At 35.5% G+C, this 27,854-nt stretch overlaps 1 long non-coding RNA gene across 7 annotated transcripts; it reads right to left on the bottom strand.

Annotated features, from left to right (window-relative positions):
• On the bottom strand, window positions 1-27,628 carry LOC139866907 (uncharacterized). 7 transcript variants are annotated; one of them, XR_011765683.1, is made up of 5 exons: window positions 27,354-27,628; window positions 27,075-27,248; window positions 26,008-26,812; window positions 25,721-25,810; window positions 1-210 (listed from the first exon to the last, which is right to left on the bottom strand). It is a non-coding gene; the product is annotated as an uncharacterized lncRNA (long non-coding RNA). The 7 variants fall into 7 exon arrangements; XR_011765686.1 differs by lacking the exon at window positions 1-210 and adding an exon at window positions 369-649; XR_011765685.1 differs by lacking the exon at window positions 1-210 and adding an exon at window positions 17,903-18,085.
• Window positions 27,629-27,854: the final 226 nt, after the last annotated feature.

The raw sequence follows: 27,854 nt of genomic DNA, 5'->3' as shown, positions 1-27,854 counted from the left end.
TAAAATCGATTTTTACGACACTGGGCCCACAATGACCCAAAATACCACAAGTGACCATTTCGACCCATTAGTTTATACAAAACATAGACCGAGCATGGGATTGGGGATACGCTACCCAATCCTAATCAATATTCAAAAGCAAGTCTTCTAAAGCAAACTACGCAAGTCCACTAGTTCCCGCGCTTACCCGAGCCACCGCATCCATGCAATCTATAAAAATATCAACAACGAGAGGGTAAGCTAACGCTTAGTGAGTGATAGTATACTACATACATATATATGCAAAAAAATGGACACGCCACACAAATGATCAAATAACGCATACCGGAGCATCCAAAAGTAAAGGCAATGAAAGGACCCGTTCATATACATTATAAACGATTCACAATAGTTGATTACATCATGAGGTATTTGACCTCTATATGATACATTTTAGAAACATTGCATTCGTTTTTAAAAGACAAACTTTCTTTACAACGAAAGTTGATGGCATGCACACCATTTCATAATACATCCAACTATAATTGGCTTAACAATAATCTTGATGAACTCAATGACTCGAATGCAACGTCTTTCAAAATATGCCATGAATGACTCCAAGTAATATCCTTAAAATGAGCTAATGCACAGCGGAAGATTTCTTTAATACCTGAGAATAAACATGCTTTAAAGTGTCAACCAAAAGGTTGGTGAGTTCATAGGTTTATCATAACAATCATTTCAATATATTAATAGACCACAAGATTTCTGTTTATAAATATATGTACACTCGCAAGTGTATAAAAGTATTCTATAAGTTGTAGGCACCCGGTAACAAGCCTTAACATTCATGTTTTACCCTCTGAAGTACACCAGATCAGGTGTGTTTAAAATAACCTCGAAGTACTAAAGCATCCCATAGTCAGGATGGGGTTGTCAGGCCCAATAGATCTATCTTTAGGATTCGCGCCTACCGTACATAGACAAGCAGTTTAATGTTACCAAGCTAAGGGTATATTTCTGGTTTAAACCCACATAGAATTAGTTTTAGTACTTGTGCCTACTTCGTAAAACATTTATAAAACATCGCATGTATTCTCAGCCCAAAAATATATATTGCAAAAGCAATTAAAAAGGGAGCAAATGAAACTCACAATACTGTATTTCGTAGCAATTATGTAACTGACGGCACTGAACAAGTGCAGGGTTTGTCTCGGATTCACGAACTTATCAATATTGTGATTCAATATTGTAGGAAAGTACGTAGACGCAACGAAAATGATAAACGTTAGGTTGACCTCACGAGCAATACCCTCGATCAATACCCATAACCTCCATAGCTATAACCCATAATTTCCTTAGCTCTATCCCGTTTGAAAACTTATTTTGAAATCGTCTGAGTATAACTCCGTCGTAGTATTTTATGTATACTAATAATATCTTGAAATAATACAAAGAAAATATATATATGTAATTCGATTGAGAGAGTTTAGAGAAATATATTTTCAAGTTTCTATGAAATAATGAAACCTATTCAATTCTATTTATAATAGATTTTTGAATTATTAAAGTGAATTATTAAAGTATGAATTATTAAAGTGAATTATTAAAGTATGAATTATTAAAGTGAATTATTAAAGTATGAATTATTAAAGTGAATTATTAAAGTATGAATTATTAAAGTGAATTATTAAAGTTAAAGTAAAGTAAAAGTAAAGTTAAAGTATAGTAAAAGTATAAAACTATATACGTATAATACGCGTATAAATATATATAATATTTATTTAAATCGTTATATATATTTAATAAAATAAAATATAAATATCGTTATCTTTATCATACTGGTTAAGTAATGAGTTGTCAAAAGTGGTTCTAGATATTTATAAAAGATGTATACGTTTTAATAATAAAGTTCTTTTTAAACTGAAAAAGTTTTTTTTTTTTGTACTTTTGAAACTAAATCAAATAAATATGATAATTTTGTTTTCCAAAACTAAATATATTTAAGAATCATTTTGTTAAAAGGTTAAAATAATGGAAATCATTATATCATAAAACATTTTAGAAAAGTAGAATTATATATATTCATAATAGGTTTCAAGTTTTTAAATTACAGTCTATTGGTGAAGCATGGGATAAAGTCCAAAGGTTAAATAAAAGTATGAAATCATCTTAATGAAAAATGTCGAGTTACTTAACTTGTCGATATCCAACATCTAAGTTATTTACACTCCATGTTCTTATTTTCATATTAAATAAAATGAAAGTTAACATAGTTATCTTATCAAGGTCACGAGGAAAATATTATAAAACATGCCTTGGAAATTAAACAGGAATTTCCACTAACCCTTGTCTAGTTCCCGTTAATTGACACATTTGTTCTTATTTATAAATCACTTTACCATTTTTCGAATGTTGTCAAAAAGAATAGATTTCTTAAATCACAGTGGACCTCATAACATAGGCCCGTAATCATATCATAATGTATCTGATAATTCAATCATTTGATATTATCTCTTAATTCTGTCGATAAATATATCGAAACAAATACGTTCATGTAAAGTATCATATATCTAATACTTTGTTAATGTTTTCAGTTAATATTATATATTATATATACATATCTATATACTCATAATTGTTCGTGAATCGTCGAACACGGTCAAAGGGTAATTGATTACATGAATGTAGTTTCAAACTTTTTGAGATTCAACATTACAAATTCTGCTTATCGTGTCGGAAACATATAAAGGTTAAGTTTAAATTTGGTCGAAAATTTTCGGGTCATCACAGGCAAGCTAAGCTAAGCATACCGTACGATCACTAAGCAACAAGCTAAACATCAACAATAAAGTAAGTTCACCAACGACGATGTGAACTATGTCCATAAGCTACACCCGGAGGGTTAGCTACATCACAACAATACGACAATATATATATATAACAATATATAAACGGCCAAGGTTAACCCCTTAACCCAATACCGAAACCAACTAACAATTACCAACATGAAGTTTGGCCGAACTACACGAGCCTTAGTAAATCCGCATCCACACGAGACTACTATCTTCATTACCACAACAACATCGAGGTTGGCCGAACTACACGAGCCTTAGTGAATCCGCAACCACACGAGATCACTACCTCAATAAGATGACCGAACTACATGCGTCATCGTGAATCCGAACTACACGAGACTCACTTCCAATAAGATGACCGAACTACACGCGTCATCGTGAATCCGCATCCACACGCGATCCACTTCTCCAACTCAATATCAATCCTTCGCCATTGGGGTTATACAAATCCACATCACAATCACATGTGATAACATACACCCAAAGCGTGCACCTCGCCAAAGGTGGTCAATCAAAATGCACAACCGTGCCAATTGGACTCATACACAAGTCCATCAAATCCACCTATATGTGAAGTGAGCTCTATAGCCGAGAATCACTTCACCCGACCCGCACCCATCCTACACATATGCACATAGGATATTAACACTCACCTTGTCGCCTTGATGAATGCTACCGAATAATCTACAACGCGCCAAAGGAAAGTACCTATTCCAACATCACAATACAAACAACACATTTAGAGTGGACTTACAAACCGACCCAAATCAACACTTAGTGCAATTTCGACCCATTGCACTTCCAAGCACCAAACCGCGTCCAAACCAACCAATAATCACTAATCCGAGTGAGAATGGTCCTAATATGCCAATTAAACCCGAACACAAGTGTTAAACACTCGTCTTGCCCAAAATGACACCAAACCCTAATTTTAACCCATTTCAAAATTAGTCAACCAAATACCCCCAAATGGGTTCCAACACTTCCATAATCACTAACACTAGTGATTATACCCATCATCAAAGCCTAAACATGGCCAAAACGTCAACCAACCCAAAACCCGCCAAGTGACAAGAATAACTAGTCACCACAAATCCACTTCATCATCTAAAAAGGGTTTCACAACAAATCAAGCTCAAACCCTAACTTGAATATCAAATCTAACAAATGAAATTCAGAGTTTGAACTTATCAATACTATCACAACGTAGCTAGGAGCGAGATGAACAACTTTAGAACCCGAGCTTTTGCGAGAATCCGACTCCTTCCTCTCCAAATCAAGCTCTCTCTCTCTAAACCTATCCTCTCTCTCTAGATATGGATGAGAGTGTTTGTGTGGGTGAAATGTGATCCACAAATGGCCAATGGATCAGCTTTGAAGGCTCCAAACCGATACCCAAGTGAATTGACCAAAATGCCCTTTTTAAAAGAAACTAAACAGCTAGGCCGTCTGTATATTTGGACGGCGTCCCATAATTTGGACGGCGTCCCCTTCTTCGATGCTGGACGGTGTCCCAAAACTTGGATGGCATCCCATATAACTGAAAGGGAACAGGGTCTTACAATAAGTGTTTAGTTGCAATGTATGTTTAATTACCTTCGAAACGGCGTATCGTATGCGTAAATTGGATTTCCGAATCATGAAATGCATTTTATGAACTTGAAACTTTGATAATGAACTTTTAATGATCACTTGACGAGAAATCGGTTATTGAAAATGATGTTTTTGCTTGATGAAATGTGTTTAGTTGTATTCCTCGTTAAATTACCTTTCCAACGATATAAGATACGCGTTTTGAATGTTTACGGTTCTCGATTTATGGTTATTTGAAGGTTGGTTCGTGCATACCACAAATCAGCAAAACAGCTACTGAAAAAGGCCACTTCGCGATCGCGAGGTTTGGGCTCGCGGTCGCGAGATGCTCCCTGACCAAAGTCAATTTTTGATTTTTGCAATTTCATTCCCGCTTACTCGCAACTCCGTTTAACATGAAATTTTGCCAACATGCTTATATATGACTACGTTTTTATGTGTAATGGTCGAAAACGCGACCCGACCAGACCCCGTTGACTTTGACTTTGACTAAGTTTGACTTTTAGTCAAACTTAACCAAACTCTTATGCAATCGTTCTAACTTGCGTTTATACTTATATCTTGCATGAAACTTGACAATTTGGCTCACATGCTATATTAATCGAGTTGTAACGAGCCATAGGACTAATTGAACACATTTCGACCGACCTTGTGTCGTAACCGGTAATTGATACAACTTATTTGTTTAGGTCAAGACTAAGCAACTTTCATTTGCACAACGTTTAATTTCAAATACTTTGCCGTGCAACTATGGTGAGATCATAGTCCCACTTTTACTCTTTTATACTTATATTTTGGATGAGAAAACATAAACATTTCGTTTTACAAAGTGAACACAAGTACGAAAACAACCATTCTACGTACGAGTTAGAACAAAAATGCCTCAATTCAATTATCATTAGTTACACTTGCAGGGTGTAAGCGAGAACTTTTGTTGTATGGCCATATGGGTTTGACAAACCCTTATCTAGACGGTTCGACCATTGGAGGATGAAATGTATTTTCGAGGATAAGTGTAGGTTCTGACACTATATTAATGGGGTTCGTGATAGTTAAGCCTTGATAATTGGGTGCTCGTGATAACAACTTTTAGAATGGGTTACTATTATTTCAACGTTATAAATCTTGTGGTTCAAATTACTTACTTACTTGCTTACTAAACCTATGATTTCACCAACGTTTTCGTTGACAGATTTTCTATGTTTTTCTCAGGTCTTTGAATGCTAAGTGCTACATGCTTCCGCACTCTATTTGATACTTGCTTGGATGTCGAGTATACATGCATATTTGGAGCGTCTTTTGACTTTATCTTAAATTGTGTCGCATAGTTTGCACTTGTACTTAAAACGTTGTAACGTAACTAGTTGTTGAACTACTTTTGTAAACTTAAAACATCCTCACTTTTGAAATGAATGTGACATACTTTTGGTCAAACGTTGTTTTAAAGACTTATGACCACGTAATGGGACCTAAGTAGACGGTGCCGTCAATGACGATTTTGTCGGGTTGCTACAGATAGTATCAGAGCGTTGGTTGTAGGGATTTAGAGTTCATTGGTGTCAACCCCAAGTCATAGGGTACATTAGTGAGTCTAGACTACAACCCTCATATAGACTTGAAGTAGGACTTGCTTGACTGCTTGTGCATTTATACTTGAACTCTTCTATTCGTATCTAACTCTTACTTCATCTTAATCTCACGTTGTTTAATTTGATTGACACGCCATCTTGACTCTATGAGGTAATGTCGAATGCACATATGAATTAGGGTAATATAATTGCTGGGATTATATTACGGTGACTCATATGGACGTTCCGACATTATAACATAAAGAATTTAGGGCGAGTCAAGGAAAATTTTCTCTCTATCTTTATTCCATATCACGATTAGTATTATTGAGAATACTAATCAATGATATTCTTGCGTTTTCAAGGAACAATGGCTCACCGAGGTCAACACAATACTCCTCCTTAAACTCTCGAACAAGTTCTCCAACGAATGATAGCCTCCGTCGTGGATGCGGCCATGGCCGGTCACTCCTCCAACAACAATAACCATAACAACAACCACAAAAACAACCATGGAGCTAATAATTCAAACGAATGGTGCTCCTACAAGAACTCCATGAGGTGCAAACCTCCCACTTTCGATGGGACCGGGGGACCGGTTTCTCTCACCCGATGGTTTGAGTAAACGGAAGCCATTTTTAGCATAAGCGGATGCCGGGACCAAGGCAAGGTCAAGTATTCCTCCCACACTTTCGCCGGTATTGCTCTCTCATGGTGGAACACGTATATGCAATCGGTGGCTACTGATGAAGTTCACGCACTCTCCTAGACCGAATTAAGAGAAAAGATGATCACCGAATACTTCCGCGCGAAGAGACTCGAAGGCTCGAACAAGGGTTAAGAAATTTAAAAGCGGTCCGGAATGACCTCGAAGCTTATAATCAAAGGTTTGCCGAACTAGCCTTAATATGTCCAAACCTCATGACTCCCGAGTCCCAAAGAATTGAGCTTTACATGGATGGCCTCCCTAAGAGCGTTCAACACGGGGTAATGTCATCAAAACCCGCCAACCTACAAGAGGCTTTAACGATGGCCCGCCAATTGATGGAAACGATGGATGTAATTGAAGTGCCGGCACCAAAGGCCGAGGATAAATCGGGTGGCAACAAAAGGAAATGGGAAGCCTCCCAATCAAGCAACTACAACAACAAGAACAACTTCGCCAAGAAGCCTTTCACCTCCGGCAGCAAGAAAGGGTATGCCGGATACCTACCTTTTTGTAACAAGTGCCACAAACATCATCTTGGTGAATGTGGCAAACCATTTTGCAACAAGTGTCAAAGAAGTGTCCATGTGGCCCACGATTGTAAAAGTAACGTTCCCGCCGCACAAAAGGGGCCCAATGCACCAAGGACGGGTGTTTGTTTCGAATGTGGCCAACCGGGTCATTTTAGGAATGCATGCCCACAGAAGAAAGCTAACCCCAATGCACGTGGCCGAGCTTCTAACATTAACGCCAAGGATGCCCGAGATTGTAGTGACCCGAACTTTTCCATGTTTATATATATTAATTGAGATTGATATTTACATGATTAAATGTTTCCAACATGTTAAGCAATCAAACTTGTTAAGACTTGATTAATTGAAATATGTTTCATATAGACAATTGACCACCCAAGTTGACCGGTGATTCACGAACGTTAAAACTTGTAAAAACTATATGATGACATATATATGGATATATATATATAGTTAACATGATACTATGATAAGTAAACATATCATTAAGTATATTAACAATGAACTACATATGTAAAAACAAGACTACTAACTTAATGATTTTTAAACGAGACATATATGTAACGATTATCGTTGTAAAGACATTTAATGTATATATATCATATTAAGAGATATTCATACATGATAATATCATGATAATATAATAATTTAAAATCTCATTTGATATTATAAACATTGGGTTAACAACATTTAACAAGATCGTTAACCTAAAGGTTTCAAAACAACACTTACATGTAACGACTAACGATGACTTAACGACTCAGTTAAAATGTATATACATGTAGTGTTTTAATATGTATTTATACACTTTTGAAAGACTTCAATACACTTATCAAAATACTTCTACTTAACAAAAATGCTTACAATTACATCCTCGTTCAGTTTCATCAACAATTCTACTCGTATGCACCCGTATCCGTACTCGTACAATACACAGCTTTTAGATGTATGTACTATTGGTATATACACTCCAATGATCAGCTCTTAGCAGCCCATGTGAGTCACCTAACACATGTGGGAACCATCATTTGGCAACTAGCATGAAATATCTCATAAAATTACAAAAATATGAGTAATCATTCATGACTTATTTACATGAAAACAAAATTACATATCCTTTATATCTAATCCATACACCAACGACCAAAAACACCTACAAACACTTTCATTCTTCAATTTTCTTCATATAATTGATCTCTCTCAAGTTCTATCTTCAAGTTCTAAGTGTTCTTCATAAATTCTACAAGTTCTAGTTACATAAAATCAAGAATACTTTCAAGTTTGCTAGCTCACTTCCAATCTTGTAAGGTGATCATCCAACCTCAAGAAATCTTTGTTTCTTACAGTAGGTTATCATTCTAATACAAGGTAATAATCATATTCAAACTTTGGTTCAATTTCTATAACTATAACAATCTTATTTCAAATGATGATCTTACTTGAACTTGTTTTCGTGTCATGATTCTGCTTCAAGAACTTTGAGCCATCCAAGGATCCGTTGAAGCTAGATCCATTTTTCTCTTTTCCAGTAGGTTTATCCAAGGAACTTAAGGTAGTAATGATGTTCATAACATCATTCGATTCATACATATAAAGCTATCTTATTCGAAGGTTTAAACTTGTAATCACTAGAACATAGTTTAGTTAATTCTAAACTTGTTCGCAAATAAAAGTTAATCCTTCTAACTTGACTTTTAAAATCAACTAAACACATGTTCTATATCTATATGATATGCAAACTTAATGATTTAAAACTTGGAAATACGAAAAACACCATAAAACCGGATTTACGCCGTCGTAGTAACACCGCGGGCTGTTTTGGGTTAGTTAATTAAAAACTATGATAAACTTTGATTTAAAAGTTGTTATTCTGAGAAAATGATTTTTATTATGAACATGAAACTATATCCAAAAATTATGGTTAAACTCAAAGTGGAAGTATGTTTTCTAAAATGGTCATCTAGACGTCGTTCTTTCGACTGAAATGACTACCTTTATAAAAACGACTTGTAACTTATTTTTCCGACTATAAACCTATACTTTTTCTGTTTATATTCATAAAATAGAGTTCAATATGAAACCATAGCAATTTGATTCACTCAAAACGGATTTAAAATGAAGAAGTTATGGGTAAAACAAGATTGGATAATTTTTCTCATTTTAGCTACGTGAAAATTGGTAACAAATCTATTCCAACCATAACTTAATCAACTTGTATTGTATATTATGTAATCTTGAGATACCATAGACACGTATACAATGTTTCGACCTATCATGTCGACACATCTATATATATTTCGGAACAACCATAGACACTCTATATGTGAATGTTGGAGTTAGCTATACAGGGTTGAGGTTGATTCCAAAATATATATAGTTTGAGTTGTGATCAATACTGAGATACGTATACACTGGGTCGTGGATTGATTCAAGATAATATTTATCGATTTATTTCTGTACATCTAACTGTGGACAACTAGTTGTAGGTTACTAACGAGGACAGCTGACTTAATAAACTTAAAACATCAAAATATATTAAAAGTGTTGTAAATATATTTTGAACATACTTTGATATATATGTATATATTGTTATAGGTTCGTGAATCAACAGTGGCCAAGTCTTACTTCCCGACGAAGTAAAAATCTGTGAATGTGAGTTATAGTCCCACTTTTAAAATCTAATATTTTTGGGATGAGAATACATGCAGGTTTTATAAATGATTTACAAAATAGACACAAGTACGTGAAACTACATTCTATGGTTGAATTATCGAAATCGAATATGCCCCTTTTTATTAAGTCTGGTAATCTAAGAATTAGGGAACAGACACCCTAATTGACGCGAACTCTAAAGATAGATCTATTGGGCCTAACAAACCCCATCCAAAGTACCGGATGCTTTAGTACTTTGAAATTTATATCATATCCGAAGGGTGTCCCGGAATGATGGGGATATTCTTATATATGCATCTTGTTAATGTCGGTTACCAGGTGTTCACCATATGAATGATTTTTATCTCTATGTATGGGATGTGTATTGAAATATGAAATCTTGTGGTCTATTGTTACGATTTGATATATATAGGTTAAACCTATAACTCACCAACATTTTTGTTGACGTTTAAAGCATGTTTATTCTCAGGTGAATACTAAGAGCTTCCGCTGTTGCATACTAAAATAAGGACAAGATTTGGAGTCCATGTTTGTATGATATTGTGTAAAAACTGCATTCAAGAAACTGATTTCGATTTAACATATTTGTATTGTAAACCATTATGTAATGGTCGTGTGTAAACAAGATATTTTAGATTATCATTATTTGATAATCTACGTAAAGCTTTTTAAACCTTTATTTATGAAATAAAGGTTATGGTTTGTTTTAAAAATGAATGCAGTATTTGAAAAACGTCTCATATAGAGGTCAAAATCTCGCAACGAAATCAATTAATATAGAACGTTTTTAATCAATAAGAACGGGACATTTCAGTTGGTATCCGAGCGTTGGTCTTAGAGAACCAGAATTTTGCATTAGTGTGTCTTATCGAGTTTGTTAGGATGCATTAGTGAGTCTGGACTTCGACCGTGTTTACTTGAAAAATGATTGCTTAACAAATTTTGTTGGAAACTATATATTTTTAACATGTGAATATTATGTGATATATTAATCTCTTAACGCGTTTGATATTATGTGATAGATGTCTACCTCTAGAACAAGTCCCATTGACTCACCTAATAATAATGAAGAGTCAAATGTAAATTGGAATGATTCGTGGACTGATTCACAAGTTCCCGAAGAGGAACCGGAAGAAAAGTCGGAACCGGAAGAAGAATCGGAACCGGAAGAAGAATCGGAACTGGATGAAGAAATAGAACCGGTGGGGGAAATAATAAAACGGTTAAGTAAAAGAAAATCCTCAACCAACCGACCAAGGTTAATTATGGTCAATGGTGTTTCCGCCAAGGAAGCAAAATATTGGGAGGATTACCAATTCTCCGATGAATCGGATTCCGACGAGAATTCCGATGATGTTATAGAAATTACCCCAAATGAATTTAAAAAGGCAAAAGAAAATAATAAGGGAAAGGGCATAAAAATAGAGAAATCTAATTCCAACCCCGATGAACTTTATATGTATCGTCAACCCCCGAAGTCCTTAAGTTGTAACAATGACCCGGGAACCTCTAAACCACCAGGTTTTTCTAAACCAATGTGGAAAACGACGGCTCGTATTAGGGGAACATCATATATCCCTAGAAACTTGGCAAAACGAACCAAAACCGAAGAAGAAGAAACAAGCGAGTCGGAATAAGATAGTTGTATTCGTGTGGTGTAATATATGTAATATAGTGTGCTTATGCTTTATGATATATGTAAAAATTGCTTGTATTAATAAGTATTTTTTTTATGAATCTAACTCTTGTCTATTTTACAGTATAAAAACACAAAATGGATAGACAACCCAATATTTTAAGAGACCTACCCGGAGACATGATTGATGAAATCTTGTCTAGAGTCGGTCAGAATTCTTCGGCACAACTATTTAAGGCGAGATCAGTTTGTAAGACATTCGAAGAACGTTCCAAGAATGCCTTGGTTTATAAAAGGCTTTCGTTCGAAAGATGGGGGATATCACATTGGGAAATCCATAAGTTACGATGTGTTTACTTTGACGCATATATTGCGGGGAACCCAAATGCTATTTTACGCAATGGGTTAAGAAATTATTTTGACTCAATATATCCGAATATTGGACTTCGTGATTTAGAAAAAGCGGCTAACATGCAACATAAAGAAGCATGTTATGCTTACGGATTAGTAATGTTCGCTTCTCACCAAAGTGAGAACAAGAACATCGGGCTACAACTATTAATCAAAACGTTCCCACAAGTGACGGAGTCGGTAATTGGGGTAAGAAATGAGGTTTTTAGATTGTTACGAGACTGTTGGACATTACGTAACCCTCGTCCCTTTGACGACGTTACAACACGCTGTCTTATCAACGGCCATAACGGTTATGTTCCACAAGACCAAGGATGGGAAGTAGTCCTAGTAAAACCAGAATGCATGACTTATTTCTGGACGTATGAATTACGTGTCTTTATTGCCTTTGTTGAACGACTTGTGTACTAGCTAGAATTATCTTCACAACTATCTTGTATCAAAGTTATTGTGTGCTATATTTCATGCTTTATGTAAAATAAGCGGTATTGTAAGTTTGTAAAATATTGTATAAAAGTTTGAACGCGAAATATTTTTATAATCAGTTTTTCATATAGAATTGTAGTAGTTGAATTGTATATTAGCTACTAAATATGAACTTAACGGGTAGGTACTACCCGAATTTAAACTTATAAAACGCTAATATGAAGAAAAAGCTTTTATAAATGAGTTCATATTATGCTACGAAATACTATTAACTACTCTTAATATTCTGTATGATTAACTTGTTCCATTTAACTATTTTGAAGGAAATGGCACCGACTACTCGACACACCGTGAATATGAATGAAGAGGAATTCCGTACTTTTCTAGCTTCAAACATAGCCGCAGTACAGGCTGCGCTACATACCAACAATAACCTTGGATCTAGCAGTACAGTAAATCGTGTAGGATGCACCTACAAAGAATTCACTGCCTGCAAACCTTTGGAATTTGATGGAACGGAAGGACCGATCGGATTGAAACGGTGGACCGAGAAGGTCGAATCGGTGTTTGCCATAAGTAAGTGTACTGAAGAGGACAAAGTTAAGTACGCTACGCATACCTTCACAGGTTCTGCGTTAACATGGTGGAATACCTATCTAGAGCAAGTGGGACAAGACGATGCGTACGCACTACCGTGGTCAGCATTCAAGCACTTGATGAACGAGAAGTACCGTCCCAGAACCGAGGTCAATAAGCTCAAGACAGAACTTAGAGGGTTACGAACCCAAGGATTTGATATTACCACGTACGAAAGACGATTCACAGAATTGTGCCTATTGTGTCCGGGAGCATTCGAAGATGAGGAAGAGAAGATCGACGCGTTTGTGAAAGGATTACCGGAAAGAATCCAAGAAGATATAAGTTCACACGAGCCCGCCTCCATACAACAGGCATGTAGAATGGCTCACAAACTCGTGAACCAAATTGAAGAAAGAATTAAAGAACAGACTGCTGAAGAGGCCAATGTGAAGCAAGTCAAAAGAAAGTGGGAGGAAAACGGTGATAAGAATCACCAATACAACAACAACAACAATTACAACAATAATCGCAACAATTATCCCAACAATCGCAACATCAATCGCAACTACAACAAACGGCCCAACAACAACAACAACAACAACAGCAACTACAACAATCATCCCAACAACAATAATAACCGCAACAACAACAACAATCAGAAGCAGCTATGCCAAAGGTGTGAAAAGAATCACTCGGGGTTCTGCACCAAATTTTGCAACAAGTGTAAAAGAAATGATCATAGCGCGGCGAAGTGTGAGGTCTACGGACCAGGGGTTAATAGAACGAAAGGAACAAATGGTGTCGGAACGAGTAATGGCGGAGCAAGTAGTGTCGGAGCAAGTTATGCCAATGTAGTTTGTTATAAATGTGGAAAACCGGGCCACATTATTAGAAATTGCCCGAACCAGGAGAACACGAATGGACAAGGCCGCGGAAGAGTTTTCAATATTAATGCGGCAGAGGCACAGGAAAACCCGGAGCTTGTTACGGGTATGTTTCTTATTGACAATAAATCTGCTTACGTTTTATTTGATCCGGGTGCGGATAGAAGCTATATGAGTAGAGATTTTTGTGCTAAATTAAGTTGTCCATTGACGCCTTTGGATAGTAAATTTTTACTCGAATTAGCAAATGGTAAATTAATTTCAGCAGATAATATATGTCGGAATCGAGAAATTAAAATGGTTAGCGAAACATTTAAGATTGACTTGATACCAGTAGAGTTAGGGAGTTTTGATGTGATAATCGGTATGGACTGGTTGAAAGAAGTGAAAGCAGAGATCGTTTGTTACAAAAATGCAATTCGCATTATACGAGAAAAAGGAAAACCCTTAATGGTGTACGGAGAAAAGGGCAACACGAAGCTACATCTTATTAGTAATTTGAAGGCACAAAAACTAATAAGAAAAGGTTGCTATGCTGTTCTAGCACACGTAGAGAAAGTACAAACTGAAGAAAAGAGCATCAATGATGTTCCCGTCGCAAAAGAATTTCCCGATGTATTTCTGAAAGAATTACCGGGATTACCCCCACATCGATCCGTTGAATTTCAAATAGATCTTGTACCAGGAGCTGCACCAATAGCTCGTGCTCCTTACAGACTCGCACCCAGCGAGATGAAAGAACTGCAAAGCCAATTACAAGAACTTTTAGAACGTGGTTTCATTCGACCAAGCACATCACCGTGGGGAGCTCCTGTTTTGTTTGTCAAGAAGAAAGATGGTACATTCAGGTTGTGTATCGACTACCGAGAGTTGAACAAACTTACCATCAAGAACCGCTACCCACTACCGAGAATCGACGACTTATTTGATCAACTACAAGGCTCGTCTGTTTATTCAAAGATTGACTTACGTTCCGGGTATCATCAAATGCGGGTAAAAGAAGATGATATTCCAAAGACTGCTTTCAGAACACGTTACGGTCATTACGAGTTTATGGTCATGCCGTTTGGTTTAACTAATGCACCAGCTGTGTTCATGGACCTTATGAACCGAGTGTGTGGACCATACCTTGACAAGTTTGTCATTGTTTTCATTGATGACATACTTATTTACTCAAAGAATGACCAAGAACACGGTGAACATTTGAGAAAGGTGTTAGAAGTATTGAGGAAGGAAGAATTGTACGCTAAATTTTCAAAGTGTGCATTTTGGTTGGAAGAAGTTCAATTCCTCGGTCACATAGTGAACAAAAAAGGTATTAAGGTGGATCCGGCAAAGATAGAAACTGTTGAAAAGTGGGAAACCCCGAAAACTCCGAAACACATACGCCAGTTTTTAGGACTAGCTGGTTACTACAGAAGGTTCATCCAAGACTTTTCCAGAATAGCAAAACCCTTAACTGCATTAACGCATAAAGGGAAGAAATTTGAATGGAAGGATGAACAAGAGAAAGCGTTTCAGTTATTGAAGAAAAAGCTAACTACGGCACCTATATTGTCATTGCCTGAAGGGAATGATGATTTTGTGATTTATTGTGACGCATCAAAGCAAGGTCTCGGTTGTGTATTAATGCAACGAACGAAGGTGATTGCTTATGCGTCTAGACAATTGAAGATTCACGAGCAAAATTATACGACGCATGATTTGGAATTAGGCGCGGTTGTTTTTGCATTAAAGACTTGGAGGCACTACTTATATGGGGTCAAAAGTATTATATATACCGACCATAAAAGTCTTCAACACATATTTAATCAGAAACAACTGAATATGAGGCAGCGTAGGTGGATTGAATTGTTGAATGATTACGACTTTGAGATTCGTTACCACCCGGGGAAGGCAAATGTGGTAGCCGATGCCTTGAGCAGGAAGGACAGAGAACCCATTCGAGTAAAATCTATGAATATAATGATTCATAATAACCTTACTACTCAAATAAAGGAGGCGCAACAAGGAGTTTTAAAAGAGGGAAATTTAAAGGATGAAATACCCAAAGGATCGGAGCAGCATCTTTATATTCGGGAAGACGGAACTCGGTATAGGACTGAAAGGATTTGGGTACCAAAATTTGAAGATATGAGAGAAATGGTACTTAGAGAAGCTCATAAAACCAGATACTCAATACATCCTGGAACGGGGAAGATGTACAAGGATCTCAAGAAACATTTTTGGTGGCCGGGTATGAAAGCCGATGTTGCTAAATACGTAGGAGAATGTTTGACGTGTTCTAAGGTCAAAGCTGAGCATCAGAAACCATCAGGTCTACTTCAACAACCCGAAATCCCAGAATGGAAATGGGAAAACATTACCATGGATTTCATCACTAAATTGCCAAGGACTGCAAGTGGTTTTGATACTATTTGGGTAATAGTTGATCGTCTCACCAAATCAGCACACTTCCTGCCAATAAGAGAAGATGACAAGATGGAGAAGTTAGCACGACTGTATTTGAAAGAAGTCGTCTCCAGACATGGAATACCAATCTCTATTATCTCTGATAGGGATGGCAGATTTATTTCAAGATTCTGGCAGACATTACAGCAAGCATTAGGAACTCGTCTAGACATGAGTACTGCCTATCATCCACAAACTGATGGGCAGAGCGAAAGGACGATACAAACGCTTGAAGACATGCTACGAGCATGTGTTATTGATTTCGGAAACAGTTGGGATCGACATCTACCATTAGCAGAATTTTCCTACAACAACAGCTACCATTCAAGCATTGAGATGGCGCCGTTTGAAGCACTTTATGGTAGAAAGTGCAGGTCTCCGATTTGTTGGAGTGAAGTGGGGGATAGACAGATTACGGGTCCGGAGATTATACAAGAAACTACCGAGAAGATCATCCAAATTCAACAACGGTTGAAAATCGCCCAAAGTCGACAAAAGAGCTATGCTGACATTAAAAGAAAAGATATAGAATTTGAAATTGGAGAGATGGTCATGCTTAAAGTTGCACCTTGAAAAGGCGTTGTTCGATTTGGTAAACGAGGAAAATTAAATCCAAGGTATATTGGACCATTCAAGATTATTGATCGTGTCGGACCAGTAGCTTACCGACTTGAGTAACCTCAACAACTCGCGGCTGTACATAACACTTTCCACGTATCGAATTTGAAGAAATGTTTTGCTAAAGAAGATCTCACTATTCCGTTAGATGAAATCCAAATCAACGAAAAACTCCAATTCATCGAAGAACCCGTCGAAATAATGGATCGTGAGGTTAAAAGACTTAAGCAAAACAAGATACCAATTGTTAAGGTTCGATGGAATGCTCGTAGAGGACCCGAGTTCACCTGGGAGCGTGAAGATCAGATGAAGAAGAAATACCCGCATCTATTTCCAGAAGATTCGTCAACACCTTCAACAGCTTAAAATTTCGGGACGAAATTTATTTAACGGGTAGGTACTGTAGTGACCCGAACTTTTTCATGTTTATATATATTAATTGAGATTGATATTTATATGATTAAATGTTTCCAACATGTTAAGCAATCAAACTTGTTAAGACTTGATTAATTGAAATATGTTTCATATAGACAATTGACCACCCAAGTTGACCGGTGATTCACGGACGTTAAAACTTGTAAAAACTATATGATGACATATATATGGATATATGTATAGTTAACATGATACTATGATAAGTAAACATATCATTAAGTATATTAACAATGAACTACATATGTAAAAACAAGACTACTAACTTAATGATTTTTAAACGAGACATATATGTAACGATTATCGTTGTAAAGACATTTAATGTATATATATCATATTAAGAGATATTCATACATGATAATATCATGATAATATAATAATTTAAAATCTCATTTAATATTATAAACATTGGGTTAACAACATTTAACAAGATCGTTAACCTAAAGGTTTCAAAACAACACTTACATGTAACGACTAACGATGACTTAACGACTCAGTTAAAATGTATATACATGTAGTGTTTTAATATGTATTTATACACTTTTGAAAGACTTCAATACACTTATCAAAATACTTCTACTTAACAAAAATGCTTACAATTACATCCTCGTTCAGTTTCATCAACAATTCTACTCGTATGCACCCGTATCCGTACTCGTACAATACACAGCTTTTAGATGTATGTACTATTGGTATATACACTCCAATGATCAGCTCTTAGCAGCCCATGTGAGTCACCTAACACATGTGGGAACCATCATTTGGCAACTAGCATGAAATATCTCATAAAATTACAAAAATATGAGTAATCATTCATGACTTATTTACATGAAAACAAAATTACATATCCTTTATATCTAATCCATACACCAACGACCAAAAACACCTACAAACACTTTCATTCTTCAATTTTCTTCATCTAATTGATATCTCTCAAGTTCTATCTTCAAGTTCTAAGTGTTCTTCATAAATTCTACAAGTTCTAGTTACATAAAATCAAGAATACTTTCAAGTTTGCTAGCTCACTTCCAATCTTGTAAGGTGATCATCCAACCTCAAGAAATCTTTGTTTCTTACAGTAGGTTATCATTCTAATACAAAGTAATAATCATATTCAAACTTTGGTTCAATTTCTATAACTATAACAATCTTATTTCAAGTGATGATCTTACTTGAACTTGTTTTCGTGTCATGATTCTGCTTCAAGAACTTCGAGCCATCCAAGGATCCGTTGAAGCTAGATCCATTTTTCTCTTTTCCAGTAGGTTTATCCAAGGAACTTAAGGTAGTAATGATGTTCATAACATCATTCATACATATAAAGCTATCTTATTCGAAGGTTTAAACTTGTAATCACTAGAACATAGTTTAGTTAATTCTAAACTTGTTCGCAAATAAAAGTTAATCCTTCTAACTTGACTTTTAAAATCAACTAAACACATGTTCTATATCTATATGATATGCTAACTTAATGATTTAAAACCTGGAAACACGAAATACTCCGTAAAACCGGATTTACGCCGTCGTAGTAACGCCGCGGGCTGTTTTGGGTTAGTTAATTAAAAACTATGATAAACTTTGATTTAAAAGTTGTTATTCTGAGAAAATGATTTTTATTATGAACATGAAACTATATCCAAAAATTATGGTTAAACTCAAAGTGGAAGTATCTTTTCTAAAATGGTCATCTAGACGTCGTTCTTTCGACTGAAATGACTACCTTTATAAAAACGACTTGTAACTTATTTTTCCGACTATAAACCTATACTTTTTCTGTTTAGATTCATAAAATAGAGTTCAATATGAAACCATAGCAATTTAATTCACTCAAAACGGATTTAAAATGAAGAAGTTATGGGTAAAACAAGATTGGATAATTTTTCTCATTTTAGCTACGTGAAAATTGGTAACAAATCTATTCCAACCATAACTTAATCAACTTGTATTGTATATTATGTAATCTTGAGATACCATAGACACGTATACAATGTTTCGACCTATCATGTCGACACATCTATATATATTTCGGAACAACCATAGACACTCTATATGTGAATGTTGGAGTTAGCTATACAGGGTTGAGGTTGATTCCAAAATATATATAGTTTGAGTTGTGATCAATACTGAGATACGTATACACTGGGTCGTGGATTGATTCAAGATAATATTTATCGATTTATTTCTGTACATCTAACTGTGGACAACTAGTTGTAGGTTACTAACGAGGACAGCTGACTTAATAAACTTAAAACATCAAAATATATTAAAAGTGTTGTAAATATATTTTGAACATACTTTGATATATATGTATATATTGTTATAGGTTCGTGAATCAACAGTGGCCAAGTCTTACTTCCCGACGAAGTAAAAATCTGTGAATGTGAGTTATAGTCCCACTTTTAAAATCTAATATTTTTGGGATGAGAATACATGCAGGTTTTATAAATGATTTACAAAATAGACACAAGTACGTGAAACTACATTCTATGGTTGAATTATCGAAATCGAATATGCCCCTTTTTATTAAGTCTGGTAATCTAAGAATTAGGGAACAGACACCCTAATTGACGCGAACTCTAAAGATAGATCTATTGGGCCTAACAAACCCCATCCAAAGTACCGGATGCTTTAGTACTTCGAAATTTATATCATATCCGAAGGGTGTCCCGGAATGATGGGGATATTCTTATATATGCATCTTGTTAATGTCGGTTACCAGGTGTTCACCATATGAATGATTTTTATCTCTATGTATGGGATGTGTATTGAAATATGAAATCTTGTGGTCTATTGTTACGATTTGATATATATAGGTTAAATCTATAACTCAGCAACATTTTTGTTGACGTTTAAAGCATGTTTATTCTCAGGTGAATACTAAGAGCTTCCGCTGTTGCATACTAAAATAAGGACAAGATTTGGAGTCCATGTTTGTATGATATTGTGTAAAAACTGCATTCAAGAAACTGATTTCGATGTAACATATTTGTATTGTAAACCATTATGTAATGGTCGTGTGTAAACAAGATATTTTAGATTATCATTATTTGATAATCTACGTAAAGCTTTTTAAACCTTTATTTATGAAATAAAGGTTATGGTTTGTTTTAAAAATGAATGCAGTCTTTGAAAAATGTCTCATATAGAGGTCAAAACCTCGCAACGAAATCAATTAATATGGAACGTTTTTAATCAATAAGAACGGGACATTTCAGAGATAACAATGAACTAGTCACGGGTACGTTTCTCCTCAACAACTCTTATGTTTCTTGTTTATTCGATTCGGGTACTGATAAAAGCTTCGGATCCAAGACTTTGACTCATGCTTTTTGCGCTCCACCATTTCCCCTAGATACTAATTATACCATTTAAGCGGCCAATGGAAAACTATTACATACCGACAAATTTTATCGGGGGTATACGTTAAACTTATTGGGTAAAGAGTTTGAATTTGACTTGATAACTATAGAACTAAGGAGCTTCAATCCTATTCGTTAAGAAGAAACTGATTTCCTGCAAATGTGTATCGATTATCGTGAACTAAATAAAATTCCGGTTGAGAACCGATATCCCCTTTCCCTGTATCGATGACCTCATGGTCAATTTCAAGGATCTTGTGTGTATTCCAAATCGTCCTCCATCTCGGTTATCATCAATTGAGGGTTAAGGGAGAAGATGTCTCCAAAACCACTTTCCGAACTCGCTACGATAGTTATGAATTTCTTTTTGTGCCGTTCAGTTTAACTAAGGCTCCGTCCGTATTCATGGATCTTAAGAATCGCGTATGCAAGCTCATCTAGACAAATCCGTTATCGTATTCATAGATGATGTCTTAATCCATTCAAAAAGCGAAGAAGAAAACGAACAACATCCCCGTCTTACGCTCAAACTCTTGAGAAAAGAGCAACTCTATGCCAAATTCTCCAAGTGTGAATTTTGGTTAAACGAAGTCCAATTCCTAAACCATGTTGTTAGTAGTCAAGGTGTTAAAGTCGATCTCGCAAAACCGAAGCCATACGTAATCAGGAAACCCTCACGACTTCGTCTTATATTCATAAGATTTTGGATCTCGCCGGTTAGTGCCGAAGCTTCATTTCCAACTTTTCCCGTATTGGTCGTCCTTTAACCTCGTTAACTCACGAAGGAAAGAATTAAGCCTCTCCGTGTCCGAACCTTGAACGTGATTATCTACGCCAACCTTACTAGCCAAATTCATGTAGCACAAAATGGAACATCAAATTTGAAAGGAAAAAAAAAAAAAGTGAACACCTGAAGGGCCTCCTCTCTCGACTCGAATTCAAGGAAACTGAAATTCGTTATTTTGCCTGAAGAATTGGAGTGCTTAATTATGGACCCGATCAACCTTCTCATCACCACGTACCACGTTACATAACTCTGTTATTTCACTGCCGCCGTCTGATATTACCGGAACCCAAGATAAAACGCAATCCAAGGAAACCTCTTTCTTCATCGACTTATCGTCCTTATGCTTCTAATAAATGGCCAACTACTACTCAACTCCAAAACAAATATAACTACGTGTACTATTTCGCTTTACACGGTTTTATCGACGAACTACAAAATGCTTGATGTGCTCACATCGAGGCGGAAGCTCCTACTATCCTTACGCTCATACCCCCGTAGAAGGAAATCTTATCATCCAATCTCTCGATGTAGAGAGACTCCATACACTATACCAGTATTCACCACGAAGGGGGAATAATCTTATCAAACGTATTCAGAAACCGACGGGATGGAAAAACTTGCACAACTATTCATTGAAGGAATTCTATTCCAACACGGTGTGCCATCGTCAGTTATCTCGAATCGAGATGCTCGTTTCACTTCTAGAATTACAAGAAGCCTTGGGAGCACGTTTAAACATGAGTACCGCGTATCATCCACAAATCGACAGATCAAGCGAACGTAAGATTCAAACCTCGGAAGCCATAATACGAGTTTGTGTTATCAATTCCAAACGTACTTGGGAAAAGTAATTGCCTTTAGCCGAATTCCCTTACTACAATAGTTATCACCCGAGTATTAACGTCGCACCTTTCAAAACTTATATGGCCGCAAATGTCGTTCTCCTAATTGTTGGGCCGAGGTAGGCGACTAGCAAATCACCGGACTCGAACTCACTCGTGAAATAACCGTTAAGATCGTTCAAACCCAAGAAAGGCTCAAGACGGCCCGTAGTCGCCAAAAGAATTATGCCCATGTTAGACGTAAACCTCTCGCATTCCTAGTGAGTGACCGCGTAATATTAAAGTCGCACCTTGGAAAGGTGTAATCCGTTTGGAGAAACGTAGAAAGCTAAATCCGCGTAATATTGATCCTTTTGAAATCTTGGGGCGTATTAGACCGTTGCACACCGTTTAGATCATCCGACTCAATCGAATTCCGTTCATCCTACATTTCATGTAATAAACTTAGAGAAGTGTCTTGCAGAACAAGAACTTGTTATTCCTTTCTATGAGCTTACTATCGATGATAAAATCCACTTCATGGGAAAACCGGTTGAAATTATGAATCGTGAAACCAAACTTTAAAACAACGTAAAATCTCGATGTTCAAAATTCGTTGGGATGCCAAAAGAGGACCCGAGTTTACATGGAAAAGACAAGATCAAATGAAAAGGAAGTACCCTCGCTCATTCGTAGATTTAGCAACGTAAGGTCTCTAGGAAGAAACAACAACTACTACTTTCAACTAAATTTCGGGACGAAATTTCTTTTAAGGTGTGGGTAATGTAATGACCTGCTTTTTCCGTTAATTTATTTTTAATGCCCGTCTTTTTCTTTAAATAATATCTTTCGTTATCTAGATTCGTATATCTCGTTAACTAGCGTTTTCAATATTTTCGTTATTTAATTATAACATCTCCCGTTTACTCACGCGTATATAAAATAATTCGTTGGGTTAATCCCCGCACCCGCTTTTAAACTTGAGGGACTAAATTCACCACTTGACCAAAGTGGTAACTAGTTGAACTAGTCACCACCTCCCTTCCCCAACATTCATTATCCACCTCTTTCTCTACTACTTCCATTTTCACTCTCAAACACCCAATTCACTAATTCATCATCTACTCAAGATCTAGCAATCAAACATCAAAACAAATTGTACTTTTGTAATCCTCTCATCATCCTCTACATTTTGATACTAATTTCACTACTTGGGGTAAGGTTTCTAAAAACTCTAGATTTCTCTAATTCGATTTATAAACATGAAATGGTGTTAGTTAGTGTCTATGGCTCATTAAGTTGATGTATATGTAATTTGGTTGTTTGATTTGCTTGTATGAGTAACTAGTTTAAATATGAAAAATGGGTTAGTTTAATCTTTGATTTTGGTTAATGAAATGTTGTTAGATGTTAAAGTTCATGTGTTAATTGTGTTACTAACTTCATATGCTTCGATTTGGTATGTGGATGACATGAAAACCTTGTATTAACATGATTATTGATTTAGTGATTCTTGGTTAGGGTTTAATAGGTTTTGAAATGAACATTTGAAGTCTTAAACGATAATGAGCATTGTTGATAAGTGTTTAGTTTCAATGTATGTTTAATTACCTTCGAAACGGCGTATCGTATGCATAAATGGGATTCCCGAATCATGAAATGCATTTTATGAACTTGAAACTTTGATAATGAACTTTTAATGATCACTTGACGAGAAATCGGTTATTGTAAATGATGATTTTGTTGATGAAATGTGTTTAGTTGTATTCCTCGTTAAATTACCTTTCCAACGATATAAGATACGCGTTTTGAATGTTTACGGTTCTTGATTTATGGTTATTTGAAGTTTGGTTCGTGCATACCACAAATCAGCAAAACAGCTGCTGAAAAAGGCCACTTCGCGATCGCGAGGTTTGGGCTCGCGGTCGCGAGATTCTCCCTGACCAAAGTCAATTTTTGATTTTTAGTCAAACTTAACCAAACTCTTATGCAATCGTTCTAACTTGCGTTTATACTTATATCTTGCATGAAACTTGACAATTTGGCTCACATGCTATATTAATCGAGTCGTAACGAGCCATATGACTAATTGAACACATTTCGACCGACCTTGTGTCGTAACCGGTAATTGATACAACTTATTTGTTGAGGTCAAGACTAAGCAACTTTCATTTGCACAACGTTTAATTTCAAATACTTTGGTGTGCAACTACGGTGAGATCATAGTCCGACTTTTACTCTTTTATACTTATATTTGGGATGAGAAAACATAAATGTTTCGTTTTTCAAAGTGAACACAAGTACGAAAACAACCATTCTACGTACGAGTTAGAACAAAAATGTCTCAATTCAATTATCATTAATTACACTTGCAGGGTGTAAGCGAGAACTTATGTTGTATGGCCATATTGGTTTGACAAACCCTCATCTAGACAGTTCGACCGTTGGAGGATGAAATGTATTTTCGAGGATAAGTGTAGGTTCTGACACTATATTAATGGGGTTCGTGATAGTTAAGCCTTGATAATTGGTGCTCGTGATAACAACAACTTTTAGAATGGGTTACTATTATTTCAACATTATAAATCTTGTGGTTCAAATTACTTACTTACTTACTTACTAAACCTATGATTTCACCAATGTTTTCGTTGACAGATTTTCTATGTTTTTCTCAGGTCTTTGAATGTTAAGTGATACATGCTTCCCTACTCTATTTGATACTTGCTTGGATGTCGAGTATGCATGCATATTTGGAGCATCTTTTGACTTTATATTAAATTGTGTCGCATAGTTTGCACTTGTACTTAAAACGTTGTAACATAACTAGTTGTTGAACTACTTTTGTAAACTTAAAACATCCTCACTTTTGAAATGAATGCGACATACTTTTGGTGAAACGTTATTTTAAAGACTTATGACCTCGTAACGGGACCTAAGTAGACGGCGCCGTCAATGACGATTTTGTCGGGTCGCTACAACAAACACTTGAGTCATTTTCTTTTTCTTTTTTTGCGCAAAAAACAAAGCAAAAAAACTTTTATAAAAAAAGAAAGTTCATCTAAAAATTGGAAATAAAGTAGTAATGTGTACTAAGAGTTAGCATTTGACTCTACACAAATAGATCACGTAGTCGAATGATTCTTTTTTAGAAAAAAGTCCAAAAAAAGTCAGAGTAGTAATGTAGTTTCTGGAGTTTTTAGGTGGTTTGGTGCAAATGAAGATTGATGATACAATATGTAAAAAGTAGAAAACTAAACTGAACTCCATTAATTCACATGTGTTTGGTCATTTAATCCTATCCCGTTTGACCTGGACCCATTTTGACCCGAACTCATTTTTTTTTTTTTCCAGAAAAAAATACTAATAGGATTTATTAATAAGATGGCAAATGAAATGAAATTAATACCCAAAATGTCTGCAAAGAGTTGACCGAATAAAAGCCAACCTTGTAGGATTCATGATATGCAATCGCTTAAAAGGCCCTTCAGCATCCCACCTGCCCACAAAATATATCTTGTTGATTGAACACTTAACAATAGAAGATTAGGTAAGATTCCTAGATCGCTAATAAGATATGCAAATGATTTTGATTAAACATAAGATATGCAAATGATTTTGATTAAATTAAGATAATAATAATTAGAGTATCTAGTTCACAAGACTACCTACAATAAACAAACTAAATGAGCTTACCAACTGTCGGCTATAGCTGCAAATTTATCTAGCTCAGTATGATTCAAAGAAGACGTAGAAGCAGAAACAGCAGGTTGAGGGCTATTCACATAAGACCTATTCTGAATAAATGGTGAATTTTACGATGTCTACAATGTAAAAATGAACACATAATATGGTGATATGTCAAAATACATACCAATAATCAACTTTGTATTAATTGACAATGTAATTGTATTAAATGATATCACGTTAAGTTTGGTCAAAATACATACCAACAATCACATTGTACAGTTATATACCTGATTATCAAGGATGAATGTTCACAAAATCGGCCATCAAGATAGGCTCTTTATTAATTCTCATAACTGTAAACTTGATAAGTCAATATTCATAACAAAACCCATTTGTAAAATAACATGTACGCTTAAAACAAAATATCTACAACTCGCCTTAGATGTATCGTATCAGATAGTTCATACCCTGTAAGATATGACACATTGAACTAATCTCCTCTTACAATCCAGGCCTAAAAATATCAAAAGATCCATTGAAGCATTTCATCAAATATTTGGTATGCAGTACATATCAGTAAAATACATATCATTTAGATTTTCACACCATTATAATTGCACAATTTAAGTGGTGATTAAAGAATGACAAAATTAATCCACATACCAAAACTACTTTAGTAATAATGATGTAAAGATGAACTGGCCAGATTCTTTTGGAGAAAAATGAAGATGATTAATGAATGAACCTCCTTAATTTGGGCTATAACTCTTGTCACCCACAAAGCAATTTACACTAAAAATTCAAGGTCACTCTAAACATACAAATAAACAAATAAGCCTCGTTTCAGTAGACAATAAACAAACTTTATAATAATATTAAATTAGTAATAACAGAAAAAAGACAAATTGATTTAGTAGTTCTTTACACTCCTGCACAATAATTATTTCAAATCTAGAGTAAAATGATACAAAACAGATACAATTGTGAAAACAATAACATCAATTTTATAATCCAGCTCGAATTAAAATGTTAGAAATTAAGGACAAATTAATCAGATATCGAAATGTATTTACCTATGTATTTTCGGAGCTCTTTTAATAGATATAATCAAAACTTCAGGAGTTCAGGTTCTCTGGTAAAGTCCTCTTCATGTTCTTCATCAGTCCGGTTCTCCAACAATTGAGGTAAACCCATGGCTTGTTTTTAGATGCAAGTCGATTTAGAATTTGTCCAAGACTTCATAAAACCTAAAAAGCATGAAGAAATCATGTTATTGTCTATGTAAAAGATGGAATTTAAACCCTAACACCAAAAATTAAGTTGTAATAGGGAAAAGTTCATAGACTCCTAACCTGTAGATGAAGCTGTTGATGAAGCCATGATTAATTTTAGTAATTGAAAATTTCTTCAAAAAAGGATGAAACCCTAACCTGTTAGCGAGGTGTCTGTGAAGAAGCATATGAAGAAATCGTTTGAAGATGAAGATGTGTGAAGGTTTTATTCGATGGAGGATAGGTTTTGTGATGAATTTCGGTCGCGATAGAAGATAGCAGATGAAGATAGGTTTTTTGATGGAAGTTAGCAGATGAATTTCTGGTTTATTTTGGACGTGGAGCGAAGAAATAAGGCAGGCGTGGAGTATTTTGGGTCTCAAAAAAATTTTATCTGGATTGGATGGAGTGATTTGATAAAACTAAATGATTTAGCGCTAAATGGTTCAGAATCTAAATAATTCAAAGCTTCTGAATAAAGTTTGTTATGAATGAAAATAAGTTGTTTGATAATTATTTAGAATGAACGATATAAACTGAGTAAAACTACCTTATCAAAGTGTAACATGAATAAGATATTCA

The sequence above is a fragment of the Rutidosis leptorrhynchoides genome, chromosome 9 (assembly GCF_046630445.1).
Source record: "Rutidosis leptorrhynchoides isolate AG116_Rl617_1_P2 chromosome 9, CSIRO_AGI_Rlap_v1, whole genome shotgun sequence".
NCBI lineage: Eukaryota > Viridiplantae > Streptophyta > Magnoliopsida > Asterales > Asteraceae > Rutidosis > Rutidosis leptorrhynchoides.
This window is presented reverse-complemented; position numbering and strand designations above follow the sequence as displayed.